The sequence below is a fragment of the Larus michahellis genome, chromosome 2 (assembly GCF_964199755.1).
Source record: "Larus michahellis chromosome 2, bLarMic1.1, whole genome shotgun sequence".
NCBI lineage: Eukaryota > Metazoa > Chordata > Aves > Charadriiformes > Laridae > Larus > Larus michahellis.
Genome location: NC_133897.1, coordinates 14322954 through 14348800, shown reverse-complemented (window position 1 = coordinate 14348800; position 25847 = coordinate 14322954).

The following is a 25847-nucleotide window of genomic DNA, read 5'->3' as shown; positions in this document are numbered from 1 at the left end:
CTAGTTCAAGATAAAACTTCACATTTAACTCAAAGTCAGAATCATGCAGAACAGTCCTAGCTGTGTGTTATGGAAAAAAGGAGCATGACCAAAGACAAATGCAAGTTTGAATTTTCTGCATCTCAGGTGAGTATATTTAGCTGGCGCTATGACTTGGATTCTAAGTTCATCCTTATTAATCAAAAGGATAACTAGTGAATCATGGAATGGTTTAGATTGGAAGGAACTTTAAAGATCATCTAGTTCCAATCCCCCTGCCATGGGCAGGGACACCTCCACTAAACCAGGTTGCTCAAAGCCCCGTCCAACCTGGCCTTGAACACTTCCAGGGATAGGGTCTCCACAACTTCCCTTGGCAACCTGTTCCAGTGTCTCACCACCCTCATAGTGAAAAATTTGTTCCTAATATCTGATCTAAATCTACTCTCTTTCAGTTTGAAGTCATTATGCCTCATCCTACCACTACGTGCCCTTGTAAAAGCCCCTCTCCAGCTTTCCTGCAGGCCCCCTTCAGATACTGGAAAGCTGCTATAAGGTGCCCCCGGAGCATTCTCTTCTCCAGGCTGAACAACCCCAACTCTCTCAGCCTGCCTTCAATAGGAGAGGTCCTCCAGTCCTCTGATCATCTTCATGGCCTTCCTCTGGACTCGCTTCAATAGGTCCATGTCCTTCTTCTGTTGGGGGCTCCAGAGCTTGGCGCAGTACTCCAAATGGGGTCTCACCAGAGTGGAGTAGAGGGGAAGAATCACCTCCCTTGACCTGCTGGCCATATTTCTTTTGATGCAGCCCACAATTTGGTTGGTTTTCTGGGCTGTGAGCATGCATTGCTGGCTCATGTTGAGCTTCTCATCCATCAACACCCCCAGTCCTTCCACTCAGGGTTTCTCTCAATCCATTCTCCACACACCCTGTGTTTGTGCATGGGTTTGCCCTGACCCACGTGCAGGACCTTGCACTTGACCTGGTTGAACTTCATGAGTTTTGCACAGCCCTACCCCTCAAGCCTGTCCAGGTCCCTCTGGATGACATCCCTTCCCTTCAGCATGTCAACTGCTCCACACAGCTTGGTGTCATTGGCAAACTTGATGCAGTCTTACAAAGCTTCATAGAATAAGACAACTATGTCCTGATTTTTGTCCTTTAGATTATATATGTTCTGGCTTACTTGGAGACTCCTTGTTTTGGTAGCTTTTCCTTTTTTTTTTTTTTTTTAAATTTATGCTTAATTTTATGCATTGCTTTTCAGAAGGTTATAGTAGTAATTGTTAAGTTTTCTCTTAGTTTTCCATAATTCTGTCCCAAACTTCTTTCTGCTCTAATTGCATCTTAGCTTCCTCCCCTTATTTCTGTCTCTGGGGTCTCTCCAGTACACTTTATGGCTACCTCTTTGGTTTTTTTTCCTCATGTTCTTTCCTGTTTACCACAGTATCGAGCTTCTTGTTTTCTTGCTCAGTAACTTCCCTAAGACTTTTTCCATGGCTTCCTATTTATACAATGTGTACTACATTAATGCCTGCAAGCTTCTACTACCAAAAAACAGATAAATTCTGTATCAAAAATGGCTTTTTCTCTGTTTTTTTCTGTAATAAATATTCTACCATTTTTGGTATTAGATGATATATTACTTGAAGCAGCTTTCCTCTGCATTGTACATGTACAATGTGTATTAAAGTTTCATAAAAAGTAATATAATACACAGAAAACTTCCTGGTCCTATCAGTGTGGCACAAAGAGGAGCTAATTTCAAGGAGAGAACTAAGAGAGACTTTAATAACCCAATTTAAAAGTATATAGAAAGCATAGTTTCATTTCAATTTTGCAGCATTCCTTAAAGCTCTTTATCTATAGGAGTATCTACTGCGAGGCTAAATCCCATTTTCAGAAGCTGTGGATACAATTCCTACAAATCTAGATAAAAATGTGGACTACTTAAAAAATGGCAGAACTTGTTTATGATGCTTTGAAGACTTCCTTGAAGAAACTTTGAAACATCAAGGAAGTTCAAGATTTTTTTTCATATCACTACAAATACTTATAAAAGTCATATTTAGACATAGTAGAAAGGAAAGAACTCTGATCTATATCGTAAGTAGTGTATTTTCTAACAGTATAGTAAGCTTTAACTTATATCTTCATTATATCTAAGTAATAAGTTACATAGTTCAGAACAAGAAAGGAAAATTCAGGATTCCTAGGAAAGGCAAAAACAAATTCTATATTGAAGGAACCCTAAGAAAATCAAGACCAGGAGAGGTAAAATCTTCTTTACAAGAAAAAATGTATTTAAAATATTCAGGTAAGCTTTTCTGCTCAGAGTCCCTTTGTGAACTTGTAAGCCTCAAAGCTTTTTTTGAGAGCTGTATCAGGTGGTGTAATAAAGGATATTATCTCTCCTTTCAAAACCTTGTCTGCTGGGACTCTTGGACCAGTACAGCACCTTAACTAAAACTGAGTTATGGAGAAGTAGTGCTCAGAATAGCACTTCAAGGACAATACACATAATAATGTCTGTAACGATGTTGGTACCTTCAACCATCTTTCAAAATGCTTCCATAGCATCAAAATTCAGATAATTCAGACATAAACAGAAATTAGTTGGCCATGAGAAATTCAATTTAGAGCTGCAAAAGTTGATACAGATGCAAAGCTTACTTTCCAGTGATAAATACAAGTTATATAATAAATTTATCAGTAGTTTTCTTAATATCACTGTCAAAAAAGAAAGAAATCCCATTCTCATGGGACATAGTGAAAATATTTATACTGTATAAATTGAGAACAGACATTTCTAGGCTGATTCATCTGAGTTTTTTTAAAAATCTACTTCAGTGAGATAAGAATTTACTATATTCATTAATCTACCATAATAACAGTGCAATGCCTATACAATTAACTCAAAGCAGATGTCCACAATTTAGTGAGATTAATCCCATCCCTAGTGACAAATGTCATCTTACAAGTATCTTTAGAATTAATTTTTTTTACTGTTTGCAAATGTCATGTTAAATGATAATTTAGAACAGTTTTTGGAGAAGCTTTTCAAACAGCTGAGCAGTTTTAGTAAAGAACAGTTATGTTTATAAGATTTTGCTGGTTTGGTATTATAACCCATTTCTTGCAAATAATAAGTGATAAGACGTGGAGCTCATTCATGGGAAGGGTTGTGGTCATTGTCTTCACTTCTATAATTTAGAAGTATGTAAAAGTAAGCTATAGGAGTGCCTCCAAAGGTAGTTTGAAATTACTTTGGGATGCTTTTCAATATCAGAACAAGAATACCTGGACCTGTCCTCAGTATCTTCCAGGCCTCCCCATGCTCAATGATTTGGTGCTATTATGAGCCATGGCTTCACTTCCATTGTTTAGATAGGGAAGACAGAACATCTTTTCAATGAGCAACTGTAACTTTAGTCTCAGTGAGATATATAAGAGCTAGCAGATGTCTCCAGAGAGCCCTACCACCTTCAACTTCTCTGTTGTAGATTTGTGTTGTTTGGTCTCAGCTGAAGAAAATGTTTTGAAAAATAATGATTAAATACCTACCTGTCCTAAAATGTCTTTTCCTGTTATAAAAACATTTTTATATAAATTCATAAACTTTCATTGTTATCTGGTTTTTGCATAGCACTGCGTTATAGAGATACTCTCAATGACTACTAGGAATGGTGCTGAGGTACTGTGATGAAAAGTGTCAAGACAGACTCCTAGGACAGAAATTCTAATAGACATGGTAAAAATTTCCTTTCCTATATTTTTAAAAAGTGCATTTTAAATAGCTCTAGACATGGCTGCAGTGAATACTACATTTATCTTCCCCTGTCCCTAGAAATCATTTTTAAGCAACTAAATCTCTGACTCATCTGTGTTTAATTTTATTTATTTATTTATTTTAAGCTAGTTTATCAGTTACTTGTAACATGGCATAAGTATTTTGGAAATGATGTCTGAAACAGATGAGTTTTTTCAGCTTAAAAAGACTGACAATTTGTGCCCAATTTTCTTTCTGAAAGTTTCAGAAGGATTTTTACAATATAATCACAAATTATAATTTTGTCATTATGCATAATTACTCTATACCATTACATCACATAATTGGATCAGTTCAAGTTCTAATTGCATGGTTAGAGAGCTTTACTCTAAGTATGTTTGGGATATAATTACACTAATTTCATAATTCTGGGACCCGCAGAGCCCAAATTTTGTAGGATTAACATTTATTTTTGTGGTTCTCTCTCACAGCAGGAAATTCTTAAAATAGTATTTTGGTTGTATAACAGACCCTATTTGTTTTCACCAGCATGGTATTGATCTCTATTGGTATTTGTAATGTACTAAATTTTATTCGTATGTGTAAAGATGAGAGTATTACTTGATCTATAGCAGTGTTAAACCTGCTTACATGGGCCACCTTGGCCACTCGTCTAGAAAAGAAAAATCATTAAACGTCGTGCTCAGCACATGGCAAAAAGCAGATGGGCAGAGACTAGTAGGACCAGAGCCAGCTGGTGTGCAATTGGCAGGGTCTGCTTCACACTCTTGTGAGGGAGCAGGTTCAGAGGAGCTGATGTGGTATTACTGGGACACTATTAATATCCCGGTACTTTAGTGAAACATCTGTGGGTGGGCCTGAGGCAGCATGGACACCACCTGGAGAACTGCCAGCTTTAGAAGACCAAAAGTCATCAGTCAGACAGCAAAAACCCCTGATATTGACCGTATGATATTGGCATTAAAAGTAATCGGATTATGTTTTCTATTCTGTCTTTTGACTTTAAAATGAACACCTGCTCCTCTTCTAACAGTAAGCAGTGTATGACAGTTTCACGTTGAAAAGTCAATAAGGTACAACTTTCCCTATTTCTTCCATTTGTTCCCTTAAGCTAGTGGAACGATATTAACTTCATTTTATTATCTTGAGTTTTCTAGTTTCTCCCTGTGTCTACAGAAAATGCTTACTGTATATCCACAAAAGCATTAAAGCATTAAGAATTTTTATATTCATTATTTTCACATTTGAAATATTGAAAATACTCCTAAATAAGGCTAACCTTGGAAAAAATAATACCATCATAACAATACGAAATTTCCAACAGCAATAAATGTATGTATTAAAAATCACCACCGTCATCTTCAAAGCAAATCCCAAAATGATTGCAAGTCACTGAGATAGACTTCTGTTGGAGTATACACAAAAGACATGATTTGGTTGCTCACACAGAATCACACAAAATCACAGACTAGTTGTGACCTCGGGAGACCATCCAGAAGTATCAATCTGTTGCTTCCTATACTGACTGAGAGGGAACAATGTGCTTAAGCTTCATTCTGTAGTACTGAAACCTTCTTTTTCTTTCCTTGTACACAATTTGATATTCTTGTCCTATTTTTCTTGGTTTTTTTTTTTTGGGCAGGGGAGGGGGAATGAGGTCCTGCTTGCATATAGCATTCTCCTATTATATTTTGATATTAGCATTATTAGTTCAAGATTTGGTGACTATTTCTATGTAATAGGTGATGTTTGCTATGATTTACTGTCCATCCACAAAAAATCATAATGTAAAAACAATTTATTTTTACTCCTTTCTAGAAAGTCTGCAATCCGAACCACAGTATTTCGCTTGCTCTTTGTATCGACTAATCATGATTCTTTGCTTATAAGGAATTCTCCTTAACCTCCCATCCTTTCTTAGCATCCTTAGTAGTAGCATCAAGTTTCTTCTTTGGGTTATGGGTCTAACCCATAACCTATGGCCTTGCAGAGGGACAAAAATCCATGTGTGCCTCCAGCTTCCCCCCACAGCTCTCTGGGCTGGCAGACCCACAGGAATATCAACATTTCTTGCCTTTTCCTGACAGCATGAATGTCTTTTGGACAACTGGTACAAAAAAGTTGGTCCTGGAGGGGCTGGGATGCAGCACCAATGACCGTGGTCCTTTACAGCCACCACACAGAGCAAGCATGGAAAATAAAAGGGCAGCAGACCATAGTATATCTCCAGAGAAAGGAGCTTATCCTGCTTCTGTGCTACTTGTGCTCCCATGTTTGACATCTCAGGTTGGGGTTACATGTCAATAAGTAAACTAATAAGAGGCAGTATCTTCCTCTTTATTGACATCATAATAATTAATCAAGGTAGATTTATTTTAGGCAAAGGCTATTACAGAAATTTCTTGATACTGGTAGTTTTATGTATATTAATACACATCTTTTTCACTACATATAAGTAAGGATAATAATACCAGTGTTTCTGCAGGTGGAATGAATAAGAAATTTCTTTTTTTTTACCTTCCAAAGTAAACAGAAAAAATCTGTTCTGAGTCTACTTTATATTGATCTTTTTTTCTTATAATTACTATTTCTAATAATTACAATTTAGGAATACAAATCCTAAAATAAATAAAATTCTGCATCTATGAACTTTTATGTTTTGTACTATAGCTAAAGAATAATCAGTATAACTGGACTGCCCAAAGTAATAAATAGCATTTTCAGGTAATTAAATGCCAGAGCGAAGCTGAAGCATTTTATGACCTTAAAAGTCACTTAGTGAGAGTATAAGCCAAAGCATTCTTTTTCTGCAAAAATATTCATAGAATCATAGAATGGTTTGGGTTGGAAGCAACCTTAAAGATCATCTAGTTCCAACCCCCCTGCCATGGGCAGGAATACCTCCCACTAGACCAGGCTGCTCAAAGCCCCCTCCAATCTGGCCTTGAACACCTCCAGAGATGTGGTCTCCAAAACTTCTCTGGGCAACCTGTTCCAGTGTCTCACCACCCTCATAGTGAAAAATTTATACCTAATATCTAACCTAAATCTACCCTCTTTCAGTTTAAAACTGTTACCCCTCCTTCTATCACTACCCTCCTTGGTAAAGCTTCCCTCCCAATCTGTAAGCCCCTTCCTGGTACTGAAAGGCTTCTATAAGACAAGAGCCTTGTCTTCTCCAGGCTGAACAACCCCCTACTCTCTCAGCCTGCCTTCAATAGGAGAGGTCCTCCTGCCCTCTGATCATCTTCGTGGCCCTCCTTTGGACTCACTCCAACAGGTTCTTCTTCTGTTGGGGGCTCCAGAACTGGACGCAGTACTCCAGGTGGGGTCTCACCAGAGTGGAGTAGAGGGGAAGAATCACCTCCCTTGACCTGCTGGCCATATTTCTTTTGATGCAGGCCATGATGTGGTTGGCTTTCTGGGCTGCAAGCTCATGTTGCCAGCTCATGTTGAACTCATCCACCATAACGTCCAAGCCTTTCTCCTCAGGGCCGCTCTCAATCCATTCTCCACACACCCTGTATTTGTGCCTGGGATTGTCACGACCCATGTGCAGGACCTTGCACTTGACCTGGTTGAACTTCATGAGGTTTGCTTGGGCCCACCCCTCAAGCCTGTCCAGGTCTCTCTGGATGGCATCCCTTCCCTCCAGCATGTTGACTGCTCCACACAGCTTGGTGTTGTTGGCAAACTTGTTGAGGATGCACTCAATCCCACTGTCCGTATTGCTGACAAAGATGTTAAATGGCACCAGTGCCAATAGTGGCCCTTCAGGAACGCCACTCGTCACTGGGGTCCACTTGGACATTGAGCCACTGGCCACAACTCTTTGAGTGCGGCCATCCAGACAATTCCTTATCCACCTGTCAAATTGGTGTCTCTCCAATTTAGAGACAATGATGTCGTGCAGGACACTGTCAAATGCTTTACACAAGTCCAGGTAGATGACGTCGGTTGCTCTCCCCTTATCCACTAACATTGTAACCCCATCATAGAATGCCACCAAATTTGTCACACATGATGTGCCTTTAGTGAAGCCATGTTGGCTGTCACCAATGTCCTTCTTATTTTCCATGTGCCTTAGCGGAGTTTCCAGGAGGATCTGTTCCAGGATCTTGCCAGGCACAGAGGTGAGACTGATCAGCCTGTATTTCCCTGGATCTTCTGTTTTTCCCTTTTTAAAAATAAGGGTTGTATTTCCCCTTTTCCAGTCAGTGGGAACTTCACTGAACTGACATGATTCCTCAAATATGATGGACAGTGGCTTAGCAACTTCATTCGCCAGTTCCCTCAGGATCCATTGATGAGTCTCATCAGGTCTGATGAATTTGTGCGCTTTCAGGTTCCTCAGATCATCTCAAACCTGGTCTTCTCCTACAGTGGGTTGTACCTCATTCTCACAGTCTCTGCCTTTGCCTTCTGAGACTTGGTCAGTGTGGCACTTGATGGCGATGGCTGAGGCAAAAAAGCATTCACTATATCCTGGGGGACCAGGTCTCTTGTTTCCTTCTGGAGAGGGCCTGCATTTTTCCTAGTCTTCCTTTTATTACTGACACACCTGTAGAAGCTTTTCTTTTTGCCCTTGACATCCCTGGCCAGATTTAACTCTATCTGGGCTTTAGCTTTCCTAACCTACTCAGACAGTTTCTTTGTATTTCTCCCAGGCTACCTGACCTTGCTTCCACCCTCTGTAGGTTTCCTTTTTGAGTTTGAGTTTGTCTAGGAGCCCCTTGTTCATCCATGCAGGCCTCCTGGTGTTTTTACCTGACTTACTCTTTATTGGTACGCATCGCTCCTGAGCTTGGAGGAGGTGATCCTTGAATATTAACCAGCTTCCTTGGGCCCCTCTTCCGTCCAAGGATTTACCTCATGGTACTCTGACAAGCAGGTCCCTGAAGAGGCCAAAGTCTGCTCTCTTGAAGTCCAGGGTAGTGAGCTTGCTGTGCTCCCTCCTCACTGCCCTAATGATCTTGAACTCCACCGTTTCATGATCACTGCAGCCAAGGCTGCCCTTGAGCTTCACATTCCTCACAAGACTCTCCTTGTTGGTGAGAACAAGGTTCAGCATAGCACTTCTCCTCCTTGGCTCCTCTGTCACTTGGAGAAGGAAGTTATTGTCAACACATTCCAGGAACCTTCTGGATTGCTTTTGCCCTGCTTTATTTTCCCTCCTACAGATAGATATTGGGGTGGTTGAAGTCCCCCATGACAACCAGGGCTTGTGAACATGAGGCTGCTCCTATTTGTCCATAGAAGGCCTAATCCACTAAGTCTTCCTGGTTGGGTGACCTGTAGCAGACCCCCACTGTAACATCATCTGTCCCTGACGTCCCTTTAATGCTGACTTATAAGTTCTTAGACAGCTCCTCATTGCTCCATGCACTCCAGCTGGTCATTGACATAGAGGGTGGCACCCCCTTCTCGTCTCCCCTGCCTGTCCTTTCTAAAGAACTATTTTTAGCAGCTAATCGGGCATAAGAGAGCTTTTTGGAACTAATGATCATTTTCAGTTGTCCATAAAAATTTTTGTTTCTCTTTTTAATGTTCTATCTGTAGGTTTGTAAGGTAGAAGAGGAAATTTTTAGGGTTTCCTATCTTAAACTGTATGGACTGTGTTCCTGGAAAAAAATAAAATACTGAAATAGTCTATCTCCACATCATAGGAGAATAATAGACAGTATAATTTAGGAGGACTTTTTCTTGTGTATTTTTGTCTGCTATATTCTACAGGGAGGGAGGAAGAGAGGGAGGAAGGAGGGAAGGCGGGAAGGCAGGATGGAAGAAAGGAAAACGAAAAACAAAAAGAAGAGGAAGAGGAAGAGGAAGAGGAAGAGGAAGAAAGGGAAGAAAGGGAAGAAAGGGAAGAAAGGAAAGGATACATCCTAACAAACAATGACTACAAATATTGGCATCAAATAAGAAACTGTGAAAGAATGTTAGGATAAAATGAATATACTTCTTACTGCTGTGAATTTTGCTGTGTCTGTAATGTACTGTATCAAATCACTTGAATAAGGAAAAGGTCGCTTGCTTCTGGGAATAAAACCGCTGCACATTTCAGCTGCCTGCAGAGATATCACTTAAGATAAAATAAGTACAGACCAGACAAAAGAAAAATCAAATCTGGTAAATACTATATTATCTGCATCATCCTCTAGATTTCATCTGTAGCAGAGGTTAATGAAGACATTTGATTTTGTACAATAGAGGTCCCATTTAGAGCTTCTACTGCTGTTAGATCCTGGGCTGACATAGGGGACTCTTCGACCTGTTAGGTTTATTCAGGTGAAGACAACACAGAGATTTCTAAAGGAATTAGGTATCCAAATCACTTAAGAAGCTATTGCTTTCTAATTTCTTTGGGTTACTTCACAATACTCTTCCTACTGATAGTCACACAGAGAAAGGAAATGCCCTTTGGAATACATGCGTTATCGATGAGGAGATACAGATGCTCTTTCTTAGCAAAGGTAAAACAGGTTGGTTTGTTCCCTCTGCAACTGTATGATACCCTGGATTGTTGCCCTCTGATATTCCTGACTGAAGTTCACATATTAATAGTGCTTAATCAGTAATTGATTTTTTTTGTAAATGTGCTTAATGAGGAACTAATTATCTTCTGTTAGGTTATAATTATTATTATTTGTTGCTTTTATTGATATTCCATTTAGATCTCAAGAAAAACTGAAATCCCATTATATTAGGTATTATACAAACTCTCAGAATGAGCAAATCATTGAGAGGAGTTTACACTCTAAATGGACACAGCATGAGTAGGAAAGGAAATGGAAGAACCTATGGTCTAAAAAAAGATTCACGGCAGAGGCAAAAGTAGAACTGCCGTTGTCTTTCTCCTGGCTTTTCTCTATTATGTTCTATAGTCTGCCTGATTTTAATGATCTGTTCCTTAGAATTAGCAGACTCCAAATTTGCCAATAAAGCTCACCTTATAAAGGAAGATGATACAAAGCATGACAAAAATGTGAAGATACATTTTGGTTTTGTTTAAGGATATACATCCATCATGCAGTCCAAATGTAATTACAAGCAATAAAAGTATTCTCTTTAGTCCTAAGCAGCCTTGTCAAGAGTGCTCACATGGTGCTCACATGGCAGGTTGTAGAATTTGAAGATGATAATCAATATCCAGACTGACAGTAAAAAAAGAAAATTTCTTCTGAAATCTTATTCAGAGAAAATGTTTTTTATAGATGGAAAGCAAGCAGTAGATTGAGAATTAATTCTTCCCCTCAGCAAAGGTACAGCATATGGGAACATAGATTAAAGCTTTGAGAAAGGATGTTGGCTTTACTGACTTTTTTAATAGGCTTATTTTTCAGTTTTTGTGATGCTGTTGGGCTGCCAAATATGGTGGCAAGCTACCAACAATACTAATAGCCTAGCTGTCTACAAGATGCAATAGTGATCCTAATTAAGACCTGCAAGTGAAAGCACAAGCAGTTGAATGCAAATTGTAAAATTCAGCTGATTATTTATGCAAGAATGAAAATTCTCTTCTCTTGATTAAATTCCTCTTTAGAGGCTGAATTTGTAATTGACCATTTCTCTGGTATTTCGAGAACAGTAATTAGAATGAGCAGCTTGAAATTCTTTTATTTGAGAGAAAATCATGAAAACTAGCATAGTTACAAGACTCTCCACAACTTGTAAGTGACACTAATAATATTTCTAAATGTTTCAATTGATCTTTCTTTTTGAATGACACAAAAATCCAACTTATGGTTTTCTTTTACATCCTCCAGACATAGAGTGTGGGAATGACTTCAAAGCACATAGGGACTATGGGATTTAATGTCTGATTTCAGAAGGGGCCTTTTATACTCTCCAGTAACTTGTAACTCTCAGTAGACAGTGCACCTGATGAGCAGATTTTCAGCCTGACAACATATTATATAAAATCTTGTTTTGATCTTTGTATACCAAATTTTACTTCAGCTGGTACTAATTACACCAAAACTTCTACGACAAAAGATGGCATATCTTCTCAAACATGGGTAAAAACAGAAATATCACAGTTCACACCTAACCGTGTTGTCTAGCCATAGGCCTTCCACAGAGATCATCTTCAATTTTGTCTCCTGCTGCTGCTTGAGGCAGGTGAGAGAATGGACTTTGGGCCTCTATCCCTACCAAAAGCTGACATATGCTGGAGGATTGCTGAGACTTGTCAGCTTCTTTGATAGCATCACCCACATAAAACAGATGGAAATGTGGTTGTGAAATTCCTATACGTTGATTTCCTGTCTGTGGTATCAGCTAACTAAACAAATAACTTCTAAGCCATATGGTCCTTCAACTGGCTCTTGATTTCTTACTCTAAGGGAAGGAGAAAAGCAAGCTTTATTTTACAATACTGAACTGAAAATCCTTTTTGAGAAGCTACTATTAAGATTATTTCCTCATGCAGTTGTTGGTGACCATAAAAACAAGAACAGTACACTGCATACTGATTTTAACAAAGACAGCTGGGGACTCTTTTTTTCCCCTGTAATGGCTTTGGGTTGTGTTTCTAGAGCTAGAGGGGAGAAGTTTAGATTCTGACCAAGCATGCACAGCACGTAGTAAGTTCTCATAAATTCAGAAACTGATAGGCTAGCAAAATTTAGTTCAACATATTGATTCTGATACACTTTATAGAATTATAAAATATAGTGACTGACTATACACTCTTGAGCAAAGTCCCTCTTACATACCAGCATACATTGTGAAATGATACCTACAGGCATTCCAACCTCTTCCACAATGCCACCTTCAGCTTTTCCTTATGGCAGGAATTTGTTGAACTATAAGTCAGAATCCTTTAGGAAAGAGGTGCTGTCAGGAAATTAAAAAAATATTGATGCAATAGTTTCATGCTCGTAGGAAAATAATATATGGATACTTTTTCTCATTTCAAACAGTAGCAGGAAACGATTTTCTAAAAGGCCACTTCTGTACTAACAATCCTTCCATTGACTGAAAGGATTTTTCTTTGCTTACGCTGTTGAACGTATCTTAGCTCAAGCTGAATAAGTCAGAATTCTTTGTAAAAAAAGGCATGATTTTCTTCCCCCCTGCCTTTTCTCTTTCTTCTTTTTGAGTGTAAGGGATAAATGATACAAAAAATGATGGTTTTTTTCTTGTAATGAAGAGATTGTTAAAAAAAGGAATGAAGTTAGCTCAGAATTAAAATTTGCCTGTTGTCAGGTATTGAAGGTCTTTTCCATAAGTAGTGTGACTGCATCTTTCAGTGGTCAAGAAAAGGTAGCCTTACAAATATTGTGCTGAGGCACCTTCTCTCTTTAAGCAAACAGGCTGAGAAGTCAATTTGTTTTTGTTTAGACTGAGAAGTCAGCAGCTGTGACGTGCTCTCCTGTTGTACGTCTGACCCTGTTACAACTTGTCTGTTATTAAATAAAATCTCTTTTGTTAGTTTATCTTGAATGTGAATCCCTTGCCACGATGAAGGGGAATCTGATATAACGGCTCCTTGGAAATCAGGAAAACATTCTCTCTCCATTTTCTTGTCTTCTGGGACAAGCACTGCTGGTGACCTGCCTTTTCAGGATGTTCACTGTTTTTAACAATGGAGGCAGTGTTCACTTCTCTTTTACTGCAGTTCAAGGTAAGTTGCTTAGGCTGGGTGCACTCCAAGTTCTTTCATTTTGGTTACAGATGATAGAAATAGTCCATAATTTTTCTGATTGTTATCACAGATGCACTCAAAGATCAAAAGAGATCAAGGCTACAGCACAATGTTCTGATGACTCACCAGAAGCCAGCTTATAGTTCCTCTTAAAAAGCCTGAGGTGTAAAGATATAAGGCAGAAAAATGTAGGGCAAGTGAGTGGGTAGTGATGGCTGGCCAACATCATGCCAGGTCCAGGACTGGAAAAAGCAACAATGTGTGCTTGCAGCCCAGAAGGCCAATTGCATCCTGGGCTGCATCAAAAGAACCATGGCCGGCAGATCCAGAGAGGTGATTCTCCCCCTCTACTCTGCTCTTGTGAGACCCCACCTGGAATACTGTGTCCAGCTCTGGAACCCTCAGCACAAGAGGGACATGGACGTGTCGGAGTGGGTCCAGAGGAAGGCCACAAAGATGATCAAAGGGCTGGAGCACCTCTCCTACAAAGACAGGCTGAGAGAGATGGAGTTGTTCAGCCTGGAGAAGAGAAGGCTCCAGGGAGACCTTATAGCGGCCTTACAGTGCCTGAAGGGGGCCTATAAGAAAGCTGGGGAGGGGCTGTTTGCAAGGGCATGTAGCGATAGGACAAGGGGCAATGGTTTAAACTAGAGCAGGGTAGGATTAGATTAGACATTAGGAAGAAGTTCTTTACAATGAGGGTGGGGAGGCACTAGAACATGTTGCCCAGAGAAGTGGTGGAGGCCTCATCCCTGGAGACATTCAAGGCCAGGCTTGATGAGGGTCTGAACAACCTGATCTAGTGAAAGATGTCCCTGCCTACTGCAGGGGGTTGGTTGGACTAGATGGCCTTTAAAGATCCCTTCCAACCCAACACACTCTATGACTCTATAAGGGATGTACAACTAAAAGGAAATAAGGAAAATGAAAAGACAATATAAGAAAGTGAAAGGGGCATCAATGAAGAGACACAGAAGAAAAAATTTTGAGTATGGAAGCTCTCAGGCAAAGCATTCAACTGGGATGGAAGTAATGTCCAGCAACCAGAAGAAGAGATTGTCAGAATAAAAATTAAAGAAACTTTTTGTGACTGCTTCTTCATTATGTTCCTTCTAGCCTGAACATGCTTCAACATTGATGAGAACTTCTCAAACAGAATTTGGGGGCAAGAGAGCTTCACAAGTCCATATTGGGTATCAAAAGAGCAGATGGCCTTGCACAAATCTTAGTAACCTGTAAGGAGCTAGCCCCAGGAAAGGGATACAGAAATGGAAAGTTTTGGTCATCTGGGCTAGGAAATAATTAAAGCAGTTCGATACTGATAGAAGAAAAGTTTCTGTTTACTTGTGGATCAATTTTAGGAGATTCCCTTTCATCCTCCAGCTTTTTATTCTTCTGTCCCCTCAGTAACCGAATGACACATTAATTACTTTAATGCCAGCATGTCAGTTTAGAAGGTGAACAGTTTTGATACAGACTGGTAAGAAAAAAGTTATTGAAAATAAAAAGACATATTATCATTTGTGAAACAAGTTACCTACAAATGGTAAAATGATTATCCAAACAGCCTTCTAATAGTGCTAGTCATGTATAACATCATAAGTATGAAAGGAAATGGCCAACACAATAACACATTTTGTGTCTCAGCTGTAGAGTTCCTGAACTGTGCGTTACCAGAGTATTCTGACCTAGGAGTTTGATGCTAATGTGTAAGAGAAGAAAAATGCTCTACAACTTGGGAGACGGTTTCTATTTTATTTTATTTTAAATGTACTGCATAAAGGAGCAGTTTATTGTCAAAGAGAACACCAGCAGTTGCCATCTGTCAGATGGTCTAACAAGGTAAGTAAGTTGGTTTTTCTTGTCCAGAGATATTTCATTGATCAGAAGAACATTTCTTTAACCAGGTGCAGTTCCACAAAGTGAAATCGTGAATAGAAAAGATGTGCACAGACCACATCTATTTCGTCAACAAGGCCTGAGAAATGTCTGCTGAGAATACACCACCTGGTGTTATTACTCTGAAGCCGTGTCTAGACTTACTTTCTGGTCCACGGTCTGGAGCATCCCAGAGCATCCCAAGCTCCCTACTTGAGTGAACCAGAGCCCCATTCGGTCTATGAATGTGGTTTCCCTTGCATAGAGGAGGAAGCAGGACCGCATTTCTCTGTGCCATAAATTGCTATGCAATCCAAAGATTACTAAACTATATATCCCACACAGGAACTAGGAAGTTCTCCAAAATCCCTAACACACATAACCTAAGGAAACCCAAAGGATACAAAAGTTTACTTTTTTCAGTGAAAATCATGATCTCTTACTAAGCACCCTTCAAAGAGGAAACAAGTCAGATGTCTGCATGGCTAGTGCTTTATTCTTGCTTTTTTTGCAGATAAATAATTAGTTGTGCCCTGAATCAGTTGCAGAAGTGTCAAAAGATTGGAAACACAAGGATATTGAGGGCGATGTACAATTCTGACAAGAAATGTTGTCTGTGCCTCCAAAAGGTCACTGTAAGACAGAACTTCACTCATTTTTATCTGTCATCTCAGCTGTGACAAAGAAATTTAGTTCCTCAAGTCTAGTACTTGACCAATTTTGACTTGTGTTATGGATGCCTAGACTCCTATCTAGTTACTAATGGGCCCACAAATGTTTGTTTCTTACTTCAGAACAAGCTCAGTTGCATTACCTGAATGAAGCAATACAGAATAAAAAAAAATGCCAAATTTGGTAGTAGGAAGGATGAGCTGGATTGACAACTCTGATAGACAAGGAAAGACTACAGTTAGTATTGGTTAACTGCCATGGCAACTAAACATGGCCTTTTTTGCTGAAATAATATCATGGTAACACCTTACTCATTGTAAAAAATAATAATCAGTCAACCTAGATTGCTACCGGGACTGCACTCGAGTGAAAACTAGACTTAGAAAAGAAAGGTTAATAAAAGACACAGAACAGAAAACAAGGTTAGAGGTGATGTTTTGCCTGTGAGGCGTTTTTCAGAATGCAGAAGAAAAAGATTAGCTGCAGAGACAAGATGAACATTAGCTCCCTGGTTTCTCCTTTCTACCAATAACCTTTTAAGAGTCTTTCCAAAGCGCACAAAAGTCCCTGCAGCCATAATGCCACCTTCAACCTTGTTATCTATCCCAGTTTTCACTATATATTGCTATCAATTCTTTTTTTTTTTTGTCAATCTTCTGAAGGAGCCACATATTCTAATTGTTTCACACCCTTATTTATTAGGAATTTGGATCGCTAAGTAATCTGACAACTTTTCGTGTGCTTCTTTTTCAGTTACTGGGAAAACTGAAAGTTAGTGAAATAGCAGCTGTGGTACTGACATTTCTTTTCTTAGCATTTTTGGTCTATGACTATATAAACTAAACATATCCATGAAGAAACTGTACTGATTCATTTTGACCTATTTTCTTCTACTAAGTCATTGTTATATTAAAATACAGACTAACAGAATGCACCATGAGAAAAATGAAATGCTTGATCATCTCAAGTCAGTTCTTACTATTAGTTTGCTATGCATATCCTTATATTACTTTTTAATATTTTATAAGCTTTAAAATAGAAGAATCTGAAGAGATTCATTTATCCCTACCTTTTAAATATTTTGCATGTTAAGAACTGCACAGGAACAAAGAAAAATTGTAAAACTGAAAGCCAGTGCACTTTAACATTCAGGTGAAATAAGAATTAAAAAAAAAACTTAATGAAGAAGAAACAAAAATGGGCTCATGGGTCGCCTAATTTGGACCATCTTTCTGATCAAGTTAATAATGACATCGAAAACAAAGACATAAGGAGGAGGTAGTTTCTGCATTCCTGGATGGAACAGGGTGTCGTGTTTTCTTCATCCTACAGTTTATACGTTTCTCAACTATATCATATTACACCAAAAAAAGCAAAGACTGCAAGACGTCTTCACCCCCCCACCCCCCCTTGATATTATTTTTTTTTAATGAAAAAGGGTAATTCTTTATTGACATATAATAAAAGATCTAAAGATGCTTTATTTATGTTCACAGAATTGACCATAGCCACTTTTGACAAATAGAAATTAAAGTTTCTAATGTTTCCTTTAAAAAAATCTTATTAAAGCAACCGACTGCAGGCATTGGTTAGAGTGTTTATTATAACACCACTATGTCAGAATGTTTCTGTTACTTGATGGTTACTTTTTGTTAAGTGTTTCTTCCCTGGATTTCCATCTCTGACTGGGATGTGTTTTTTATGAGAAGTATCCCTAAGGGAATTAGGGAAATCAAATAGTCCTGTAATTTTTCTACTGAGCCTATATCTACTCTGGAAAATCTCCTATAATATATAACTAAAAGTTTCAGAGGAAGAAATTAATAGCCTGCTTCTTTAAAATCTTGATAATGTTATGATTACTGAAAGACTATTGTTAAATGGAGTGAAAATTTACTGTTTACATCGTGAAGTGTGATGCTAATGAAAGACTAACTACTTGGCTGTCTTGAAATGTGGCTTTTAAAACTGAATGATTACCCTCCACCTAACCATTCCACAAGAGTCACTTTAAACTTCCTTTGTTAAAAAAGTTGGGTTTTTTTAACACCCTAGTCTTGCTCTCATTTAAGGAATACAGAATTTCCCTTTTTGATAGCTGTAGACATACACTGATGAAATAATTATATATTAAAATTCTCTTCAAGCCAGTAAGATGGAGTACGTCATTTCTTTTGAAACTTGTACATGCAGAATCCATACAGATCTCAGAAATTAAATGAAGGCTACTATCATCAGATGAAAAGTACGCTCTATTCTATTTTTTCTAGTGCTCCATCTGTATGTCTTCCCACAATTGATATAACCTCACAATAGGGAATACAGGTGAATGATGACACTGTGCATTGTACTTCTCTCCAAGACTTCTGGCAAAAAGCTGTATAAGACTATGAAAGCTGGGGGAAAGGAAGAAAGAGTGATCATCTGAACTAATCTTTTTGCGAATCGTTATTAGCTCAGAGAAGCCATTAATTGTCTTTCTAAAGCAGACATTACTATTAATACAGTTGGAAATATTAATTATTTCCAATGATTAGGTAAGACTTTGAGAGTTCAGCATTTTTTTTATTACTAATGGACTTGTAAAGTAATCCTTGTGGATTTGGCAGAACTTGTAAGTGAACAAATTTAAGGGATTTTACATGACAGAATGCAACACACTAAATGACAGCTTTCTGCCTTTGTATAAGGTAGCGCAGGTGGTAAAATGCCAAAGGTGAATTACATGTCCACAAATTCTGTCCCTGATTAGAAATAGACTAAAGGCCCTGAAGTTGCATTAAATCTCAAAATTACTCCTTTATAACCTTTGACGTTACATTCAGAAGTCATATCATTGGTCTCACATTTTTCCAATAGTTTGCTGTATGCTTAAACCACTCTCAGTCTTACAACGTGTTTTAGCATGATTCCAATGTGGTCATGTAAAACCTCATCTAATAAACATGAAACACTTAGGGTTTTACACTAGACTGAGATTTGATAGATCAGCTCAAAGCATAATTGTTCGAATTCATTGCTGTGAGCATCTTACAGGCTCACCAAGTATATGCATATATTTAGGTTCAAAATGGGATTCGGGAAATTCATGAAGGCTAAATATATTAGTAGCTATTAAATTAAATTCTGTGGATGCAATCTGGTTCAGAAATTCCCCAGACAGTAGACTGGAAGGGCCTCTCGGGGAGACACATATGAGTTTTAACAAGTCAGATATTTTCTGATGTCCTTACCAAATATCCCCATTAAGCAAATAAACCCCTTGAGGGTGAGGAACTGGTGAATCAAACTGAAATTCTCAAGAAACATAATTTAGTAAAATTCATTTCAAACCAAACCAACCAAAACTCCAACCACAATGTTGGAGTTTTGTAAGTACAAAGGTATTGCCCATTTCCTTGTTTGAATATTAAACATAATGGGAAACGCTCAATGTAAAGCAAAATATTTGGCTGAAGAGCTGTAAACAAAACCACCTCTTTTGAAGATACCTCAGAAATAGTAAGTTATTGTACATAGCAAAGTAGGGACATCTGCAGGGAGTTGTTAACAATTTATTCTAATTTGTCTATGCTTAGCTATTATGCTTGCTAGAATATGCTGCTGGATTTCAACGTGGCTACACTTCATTGCCCACAGTGTGTTGGAAGCTTACATTAAGGACCAGAAAAAACCCTGTGCTCCTAATGCAGTGAGAATATCGGATCTTTATTATGTCAGGAAAACAAAGGTTGAGCCTCCGTCAGGTATTTCCATTTCCCGAAGACACACCCATTGTGGCTGTACATGCTGCATTGTATCTCCCACAAGCGATCTGAACAGGTTTCTGGTGGGATGGAAAACCCTTTTCTCCAGACTGTGCACTGTCTGCTCTACTACATTTTTTTAAAGGCTGAAAGCTGATGTATCTGCAAAAACAAAGCTTTAGAGACCTTTTCTATACCACAGTCTCGTATTCTTTCCAATACCTAGGTCAATATACTGATATGCAAAGGCCTGTGCCTAACTCCATGTCACACATTTTGTCCCGTTGAGTATCTCCATCTCTGAAGCAAGAGCTCTGAATCACATGAGAATTTTCATCTGTCGTCTAGCATCAGGAGACTGTCCTACCACTGATAGAAGCAGGATCCCCACTTGAGTCTCTTTAACAATACTGAGGACGCACCAGCTAATCAACTTGTGAAGTATACCCCCAGCCACAAGGAGGTGGTTTCCTCCAGGGGACAAAATGTGAAACCTCCTGAATTCATAGAAAATAGCTGATAAAGATGATTGTATCATTAAATGATCATGCCTAACTCTTTTACCAGTACCTAAGAGGCCTAAATAGCTTCTGCCCTACAATTTATGTTGTTTCTTCAAAGGAAGTGGGTTTGTAGGTATTATTTGCATAAATGTACTCCTCTTTGTTATCAGAATAATTTCCTGCTTCTGGAGAAAGAGATGAGCATATAAGATAATAGTATTGCTATGAAAATATAATCTCTACAATAAAAAAAAAAAGAGATACTTTGCCTACTTATAAAGACTTCTTCATCTGAACCGCAGTGAACCTGTAAGTTTGTAGTTAAATTATGCAGTGCTTCATGTGTTAGGTAAATGCTTATGTCCTACATTACTACAAGTAGAAATTCTGGCCTTCTCTGAATCAACAGCAATGTGTTTTCAATGAGGATAAGATTTTACCTGCAATGGGAAATAGGACCTGACTCAGAGTATCTTTCTTTACCATTATACTCCTCGTCACATTAGTCTGCTGATAGAGAGCTTGCATTGAACACATCCTTTTACTTATGCACTATACATATTCAGAAGACCAAACTCCCTCTTTTCAAATCATTGTTCTCATGGCTAAACAGCTGCAAAGCTGACATGTTGAGAGCTAGACAGCTGTTCAGAGAACTGACAGGTGACTAAAGGGCCAATTTCATACTTAAACTCACCTCACTGAGTACAAGATAACACAAGTCTTGCTTAGGGGCAAGATGTTATCTGGCCTGGGATTAAAGGTTGAATCCAAACCCAAAATAAACAAAAAGAAAAGGATTTAGGCACCTATCTGAGAGAAGGGTGATATTTTGGTAACTACACCCAAAATGGTGCTCCTGAAAGCCCCTGTTCAGGTGCCACGTAAGCACCAAGTCACATAGTCTTCACACTTTCTACCTTTTGTGACCTTAAAATTCCCAAAGAGCTTAACTTCTGCACAATTGCAGAAGCACTTGTGTTCTGGCACGATTGAACAGTGCACTGTAAAGCTCACACTGTAGACCAGGCTGGGTGTCAAGTAGGCGTTCCTTCGCTGAAGTCCCACCAGGGTTTTCCTGACCTGGTAAGCATTATCAGGGAAGAGCTTATGCACACAGAGCAGATCAGACCCCCAGAAAACATGAAGTGTTTTCAGAGCTACTGGGTTCTTGGAGAAAGACATGATGCAACTAACCATTGAGTTAAAACATAGTGGCTTCCTCAGGAAGTCGGAGATGAAACCTAATTCCTTCCTCTGCCAAAGGGGTTTCTTCCTTCTTCGGACAGTGGTTAGAGCTAAAAGGCTATGCAGAAAACAACTAAGTTTTTTTAGGCCGGGAAGAAACCAGAAAAGTCATCATGACTCCTCCAAGAATGACTCAATCCTTTGTGACTTGGCTACTAAGTCAGTGACTCTCTCAGCTGCGCTTTTTCTTTAAAGCTCCCCAAATCCTGCATTCCTTTCTACAAAGTGACAAAGCAAGCTTCAACAAGCATGTGGAATTTACCTTTCCTCCTCCAGCTGCCAGGACTACCTGGAGCTCTATAGTTATTGCATTTGCCTGAGGATAAACAATGAAGCATTGAAAGATTCCTGAAAGCTGAGAAGAGCCTTGAACTCTGCCTGTGCCCTATCCCAATGCCATATACAAAGTGGATGGAAGTGGCTGTGGCTGGCATCTACTGCAGGTTGAGCACAAATTTTCAGAGGTTGTTAGCTATAACCTGGTCTCTGTGATGGGAGCAATCATCATATAAGATGTCAATATTTATCGTGAGAAATCCAAGAAGATATTTTTTATATATAAGGTATGGACATAGAGATTCAGTATATTCTTGTAATTTCCATCTTCTTTAATAACCCAGACTCTTACAAATATGTACAGTTCACAAATACAATTTATACTCAATTATGCAAAATAGGGACAAATAAGGTCACAGCTAATATAGCATTGTCAGACACGGAGAAATTACTTCTGGTCAAAAAGATGATACTCTTGATCATGGCCAGTCTCCAGATCTGCTAGCTATACCCTGCATATCTCAGAACACACATGCTTGGTACTTCTATTACTTCTTGGTCAGAGATGATATGATTTAGTCTCATCCCTCTGTCTCTTGTGTGGTCTATCTATCCCTTCATAAAATAAAATGGAAGGGATTATCCAGTCTTCAATGTGAAAAGAGATAAAGACTCAATAAAGATTTACATCATCTCTTAGTGATATAACACACATTTTAATGTGTTTTTGCTCGACATGCAGCTCCAGTACAAAATGAAAGATTGCTAATGAATACAATAAAAGCCTAATATTAAGCTTTTGACTTCATCCAGGAACAGCCAGAGAATGCAAAGTTAAGGTCAATATTCAATGCCTAAATCTTTGTGCTCTGGTATTTTTCATGTCAGTATGATCCAAAGTTGCTTTCAATTCATAATTTTTGGCATTTATCAGTTTAAGACAGTACTTTGAGATTTATTTAAATGTAAGACATTAGATGTAATTTGCTTCTAATAGTGCAAGCTAGACCTTTTGCTGTCCTCATGGGTGTATGAATGTCAAAAAGACTCAGCATTCCAAGAATACCATAATGAACTAAATATGAAAGCAAATGCAGGGGGGAGAAAAAAACACACCACACATCAAAGGTGAAGTATGTTTTCAATCCATCTCCGCAGATGATTCAGCTAGGAACATCAAGATTGTATAATGACCTGCAGACCAGATTCCCCATGCACAGCTGTATGAAGTAAAACAAGAGCAAATGAACTGTGAAAACAATTATCATCACTGAGAGCCTAAGTAAAGTAACATTTATTTGAACCCTTGTATGTTCCAATGAGATTTTACTTTAGAGAGACACCAAAAGCATAGCATAATTATGCATTATCCTTTCTTGGCACAACAAGGAATGCAAACTGACCTCCTTTGGACTTCTAGTTAAAATGACTTTCACACTTAAAAAAACCCCAAATCCACTCTCTCTTCAAAGAAAAGCTGCATTTATTTCTTCTGTATACCTATAAAAATGTATAATAAGTAAATATGCCAGAAGCGTGAGCGTTTGTAACTTTATGTATTTACGTCTATAAACTGATGTGTACATGTATACATATGTATCTTTGTACACACACATATATATACATTCATGCATAGATGCATATGTTTGCATATACACACATATGTATACTTGTACATTTATTATATATAAGACTCATACATGATTTCTTGGTAGCATTGAGGTATGTCTCCTTTTACAGGGAACATTGCATTCTACAAAATAATTGTTATAATTGTTCTTTAAAATAATCACATGTGACGCAACTCCATGCAGCTACTCACTGTACAGAACTGTGTGAGATCTCATTACAAAACCTGGAATCAATTAAAGCTCACTTAGTTAGGGCCTTGTTAATAGCTTGACATTCACCTTTGGGTCATTATGATGCCTGTGTGATCTTTTAGAGGATGAAGTAACTGTATCTGTACAGATTTTTTGTTTTGAAGCAGACATTACAGGAAAGAGTTTTAAATCAATGGTATTAAAGGTAGAAAAGTCCAAGAAAAAATACTTTTTTATTCAGAACAAAAAAAAAAGTAAATTCTTTTTGATGGTACTTACTATCACTTCTATTTATCTGGCAATGTGTTTATATCAGCAAATTTTTATTTGCCTAGCATGTAAATAGGGGTTGACTCATGCAAATATGTACATACAAGCGTTTGTGCTCGAACAGTTCGTGAGCCTGTCTTGAGAGCCGATGTTGGCATGGGAATCTATCCAACCAGGAAACAGACATGGTATCACATGAGCGAGATGACCAAATACTTCGACAAGTAGAACATAATAAACAGTGAAAAACTCAAAACAATAGTCAATGTTTCAGGTTAGGATCCGCTGCTTATTACTGGAAGAGGGTTGTGCTGAGCGTGGCACACACATAAGGTGCCCACAGGCACATTATGAGCAAGTCACAGTCAACCTTTGACTGAAGAATGTCAATTGATGAGTAATTTCAAATGTTGAGCACACTGGAACATGTCAGAGCATATTTGTATGTATTCCAAAACCAGTTAAATTTGCTGGATAAAACATTTTCTGGTGAAACAGATCACTCAGCGTGAGATGACACTAACAGAATTTGGGCAGTTTCCTCTAAGTTTTCCTGCCTTTTTTTCCCTCTAACTTACTCTGGAGTCTAAAATCCACAGGCAAAATGAAACACGGGGAGAGGTTCAACCCTGTTTATCAAAAGACAAGACATGACACAGTTACGCAAATAAAATTCCAGGTGACATTATTTGCCAATTAGTGACTCTAGTTTTTAGTCCTCACCAAGCTGCTTGGCTGAACTAGTTACATGTGACTGTGTGACTGACCCCACTCTAACCCTAAGTTTAAGTAGGTGTAAATGGAAAATTAATAACAGGGATAGCCAAATAACACACTTGGTAAGTTTAGGAGGAGCATAAATTTAGAGTATTGTACACAGTATATTAACACCAAAATAGTTTTATAGCATATGAAGCAACAGCTTTAATGAAAAACAAATACTTCTGCTACATTCTGCATTCCTTTCCCATTTTGCTCAGCTGAATATTCAAGTTAATGTTCAACATATTTAATATCGACAGATCTGGCTGGATTGCATTGTTTATTTAGTTAGCCCTAACATATGTTCAAAATGCTATGCAAACAGTGACCACAAAATGGTGGTCAGAAGAAGTTACTTGACACAGATTGAAAACACTGCATCCTGTCTTGGAGCACGCAGATGCGCTAGATGAAGTTTTAAGATCTCTTTCAGCTCAAGTGATTCAAAATTTCAGATCATGCTTGATGATCATAGTCTGATGACTATAAAGAACAGACGCAGAAGCTTTTTTATCAACTGTCTATCTTCTGCTTGTGCCTTGTAGCAGTTATTAGAAAAAAACAGCCACTGACCAGGAAATCCTATCTGAAACCTCAAAAGCTAGAGTAATGATGAATATTTAGGTTGAGTCTGTTCTTTGTTGTTTTTTTTTCAGTTAGAATGATTGATAAATATCCCTCTAGTGAGTAATAATTCTTGACTGACAGATTACTTCCTTCTTAGACATTTTGAATCAAACTAATACAGACATTTTGATCACACTTCATTCTTTTATATTACTACAGCATAAAATCCTCCAACAGCTACATATGTGTCAGATAGAAATATTATATCTAATTCATAAATATTTATTTATAACAAATCTTATGTCTGAAGTTCCTAGATTGCTAACAAAAATGTAAATACAATAGATTTATCTCCTGTAAGAACTCTAAATCCTGACTGTGTTCATTTATATGGTGCAGATAAGGGCCACAGAAGAGATGGACATCAGCCCTGTTGGCTTTTATTTTTACAGATCCCCAAAGAATGCTCTGCAGTTTAAAATGTAAACAGAAATGGCTTTGCCCCAAGCTGTTATTTATCTAACATTAAATGCAACTTGGTGGTGCCAAATATTACAAGAGGAAAGCGGATGAATGTTACAATAAGATCATGAAGAAGGTCATTGTAATTGTCTGCCCCAGGCTTCTTCACAGAAGAGCTTTCAAGGGGCACAGGTTTAAAGGCAGTGGGCCAGATCCAAAGCT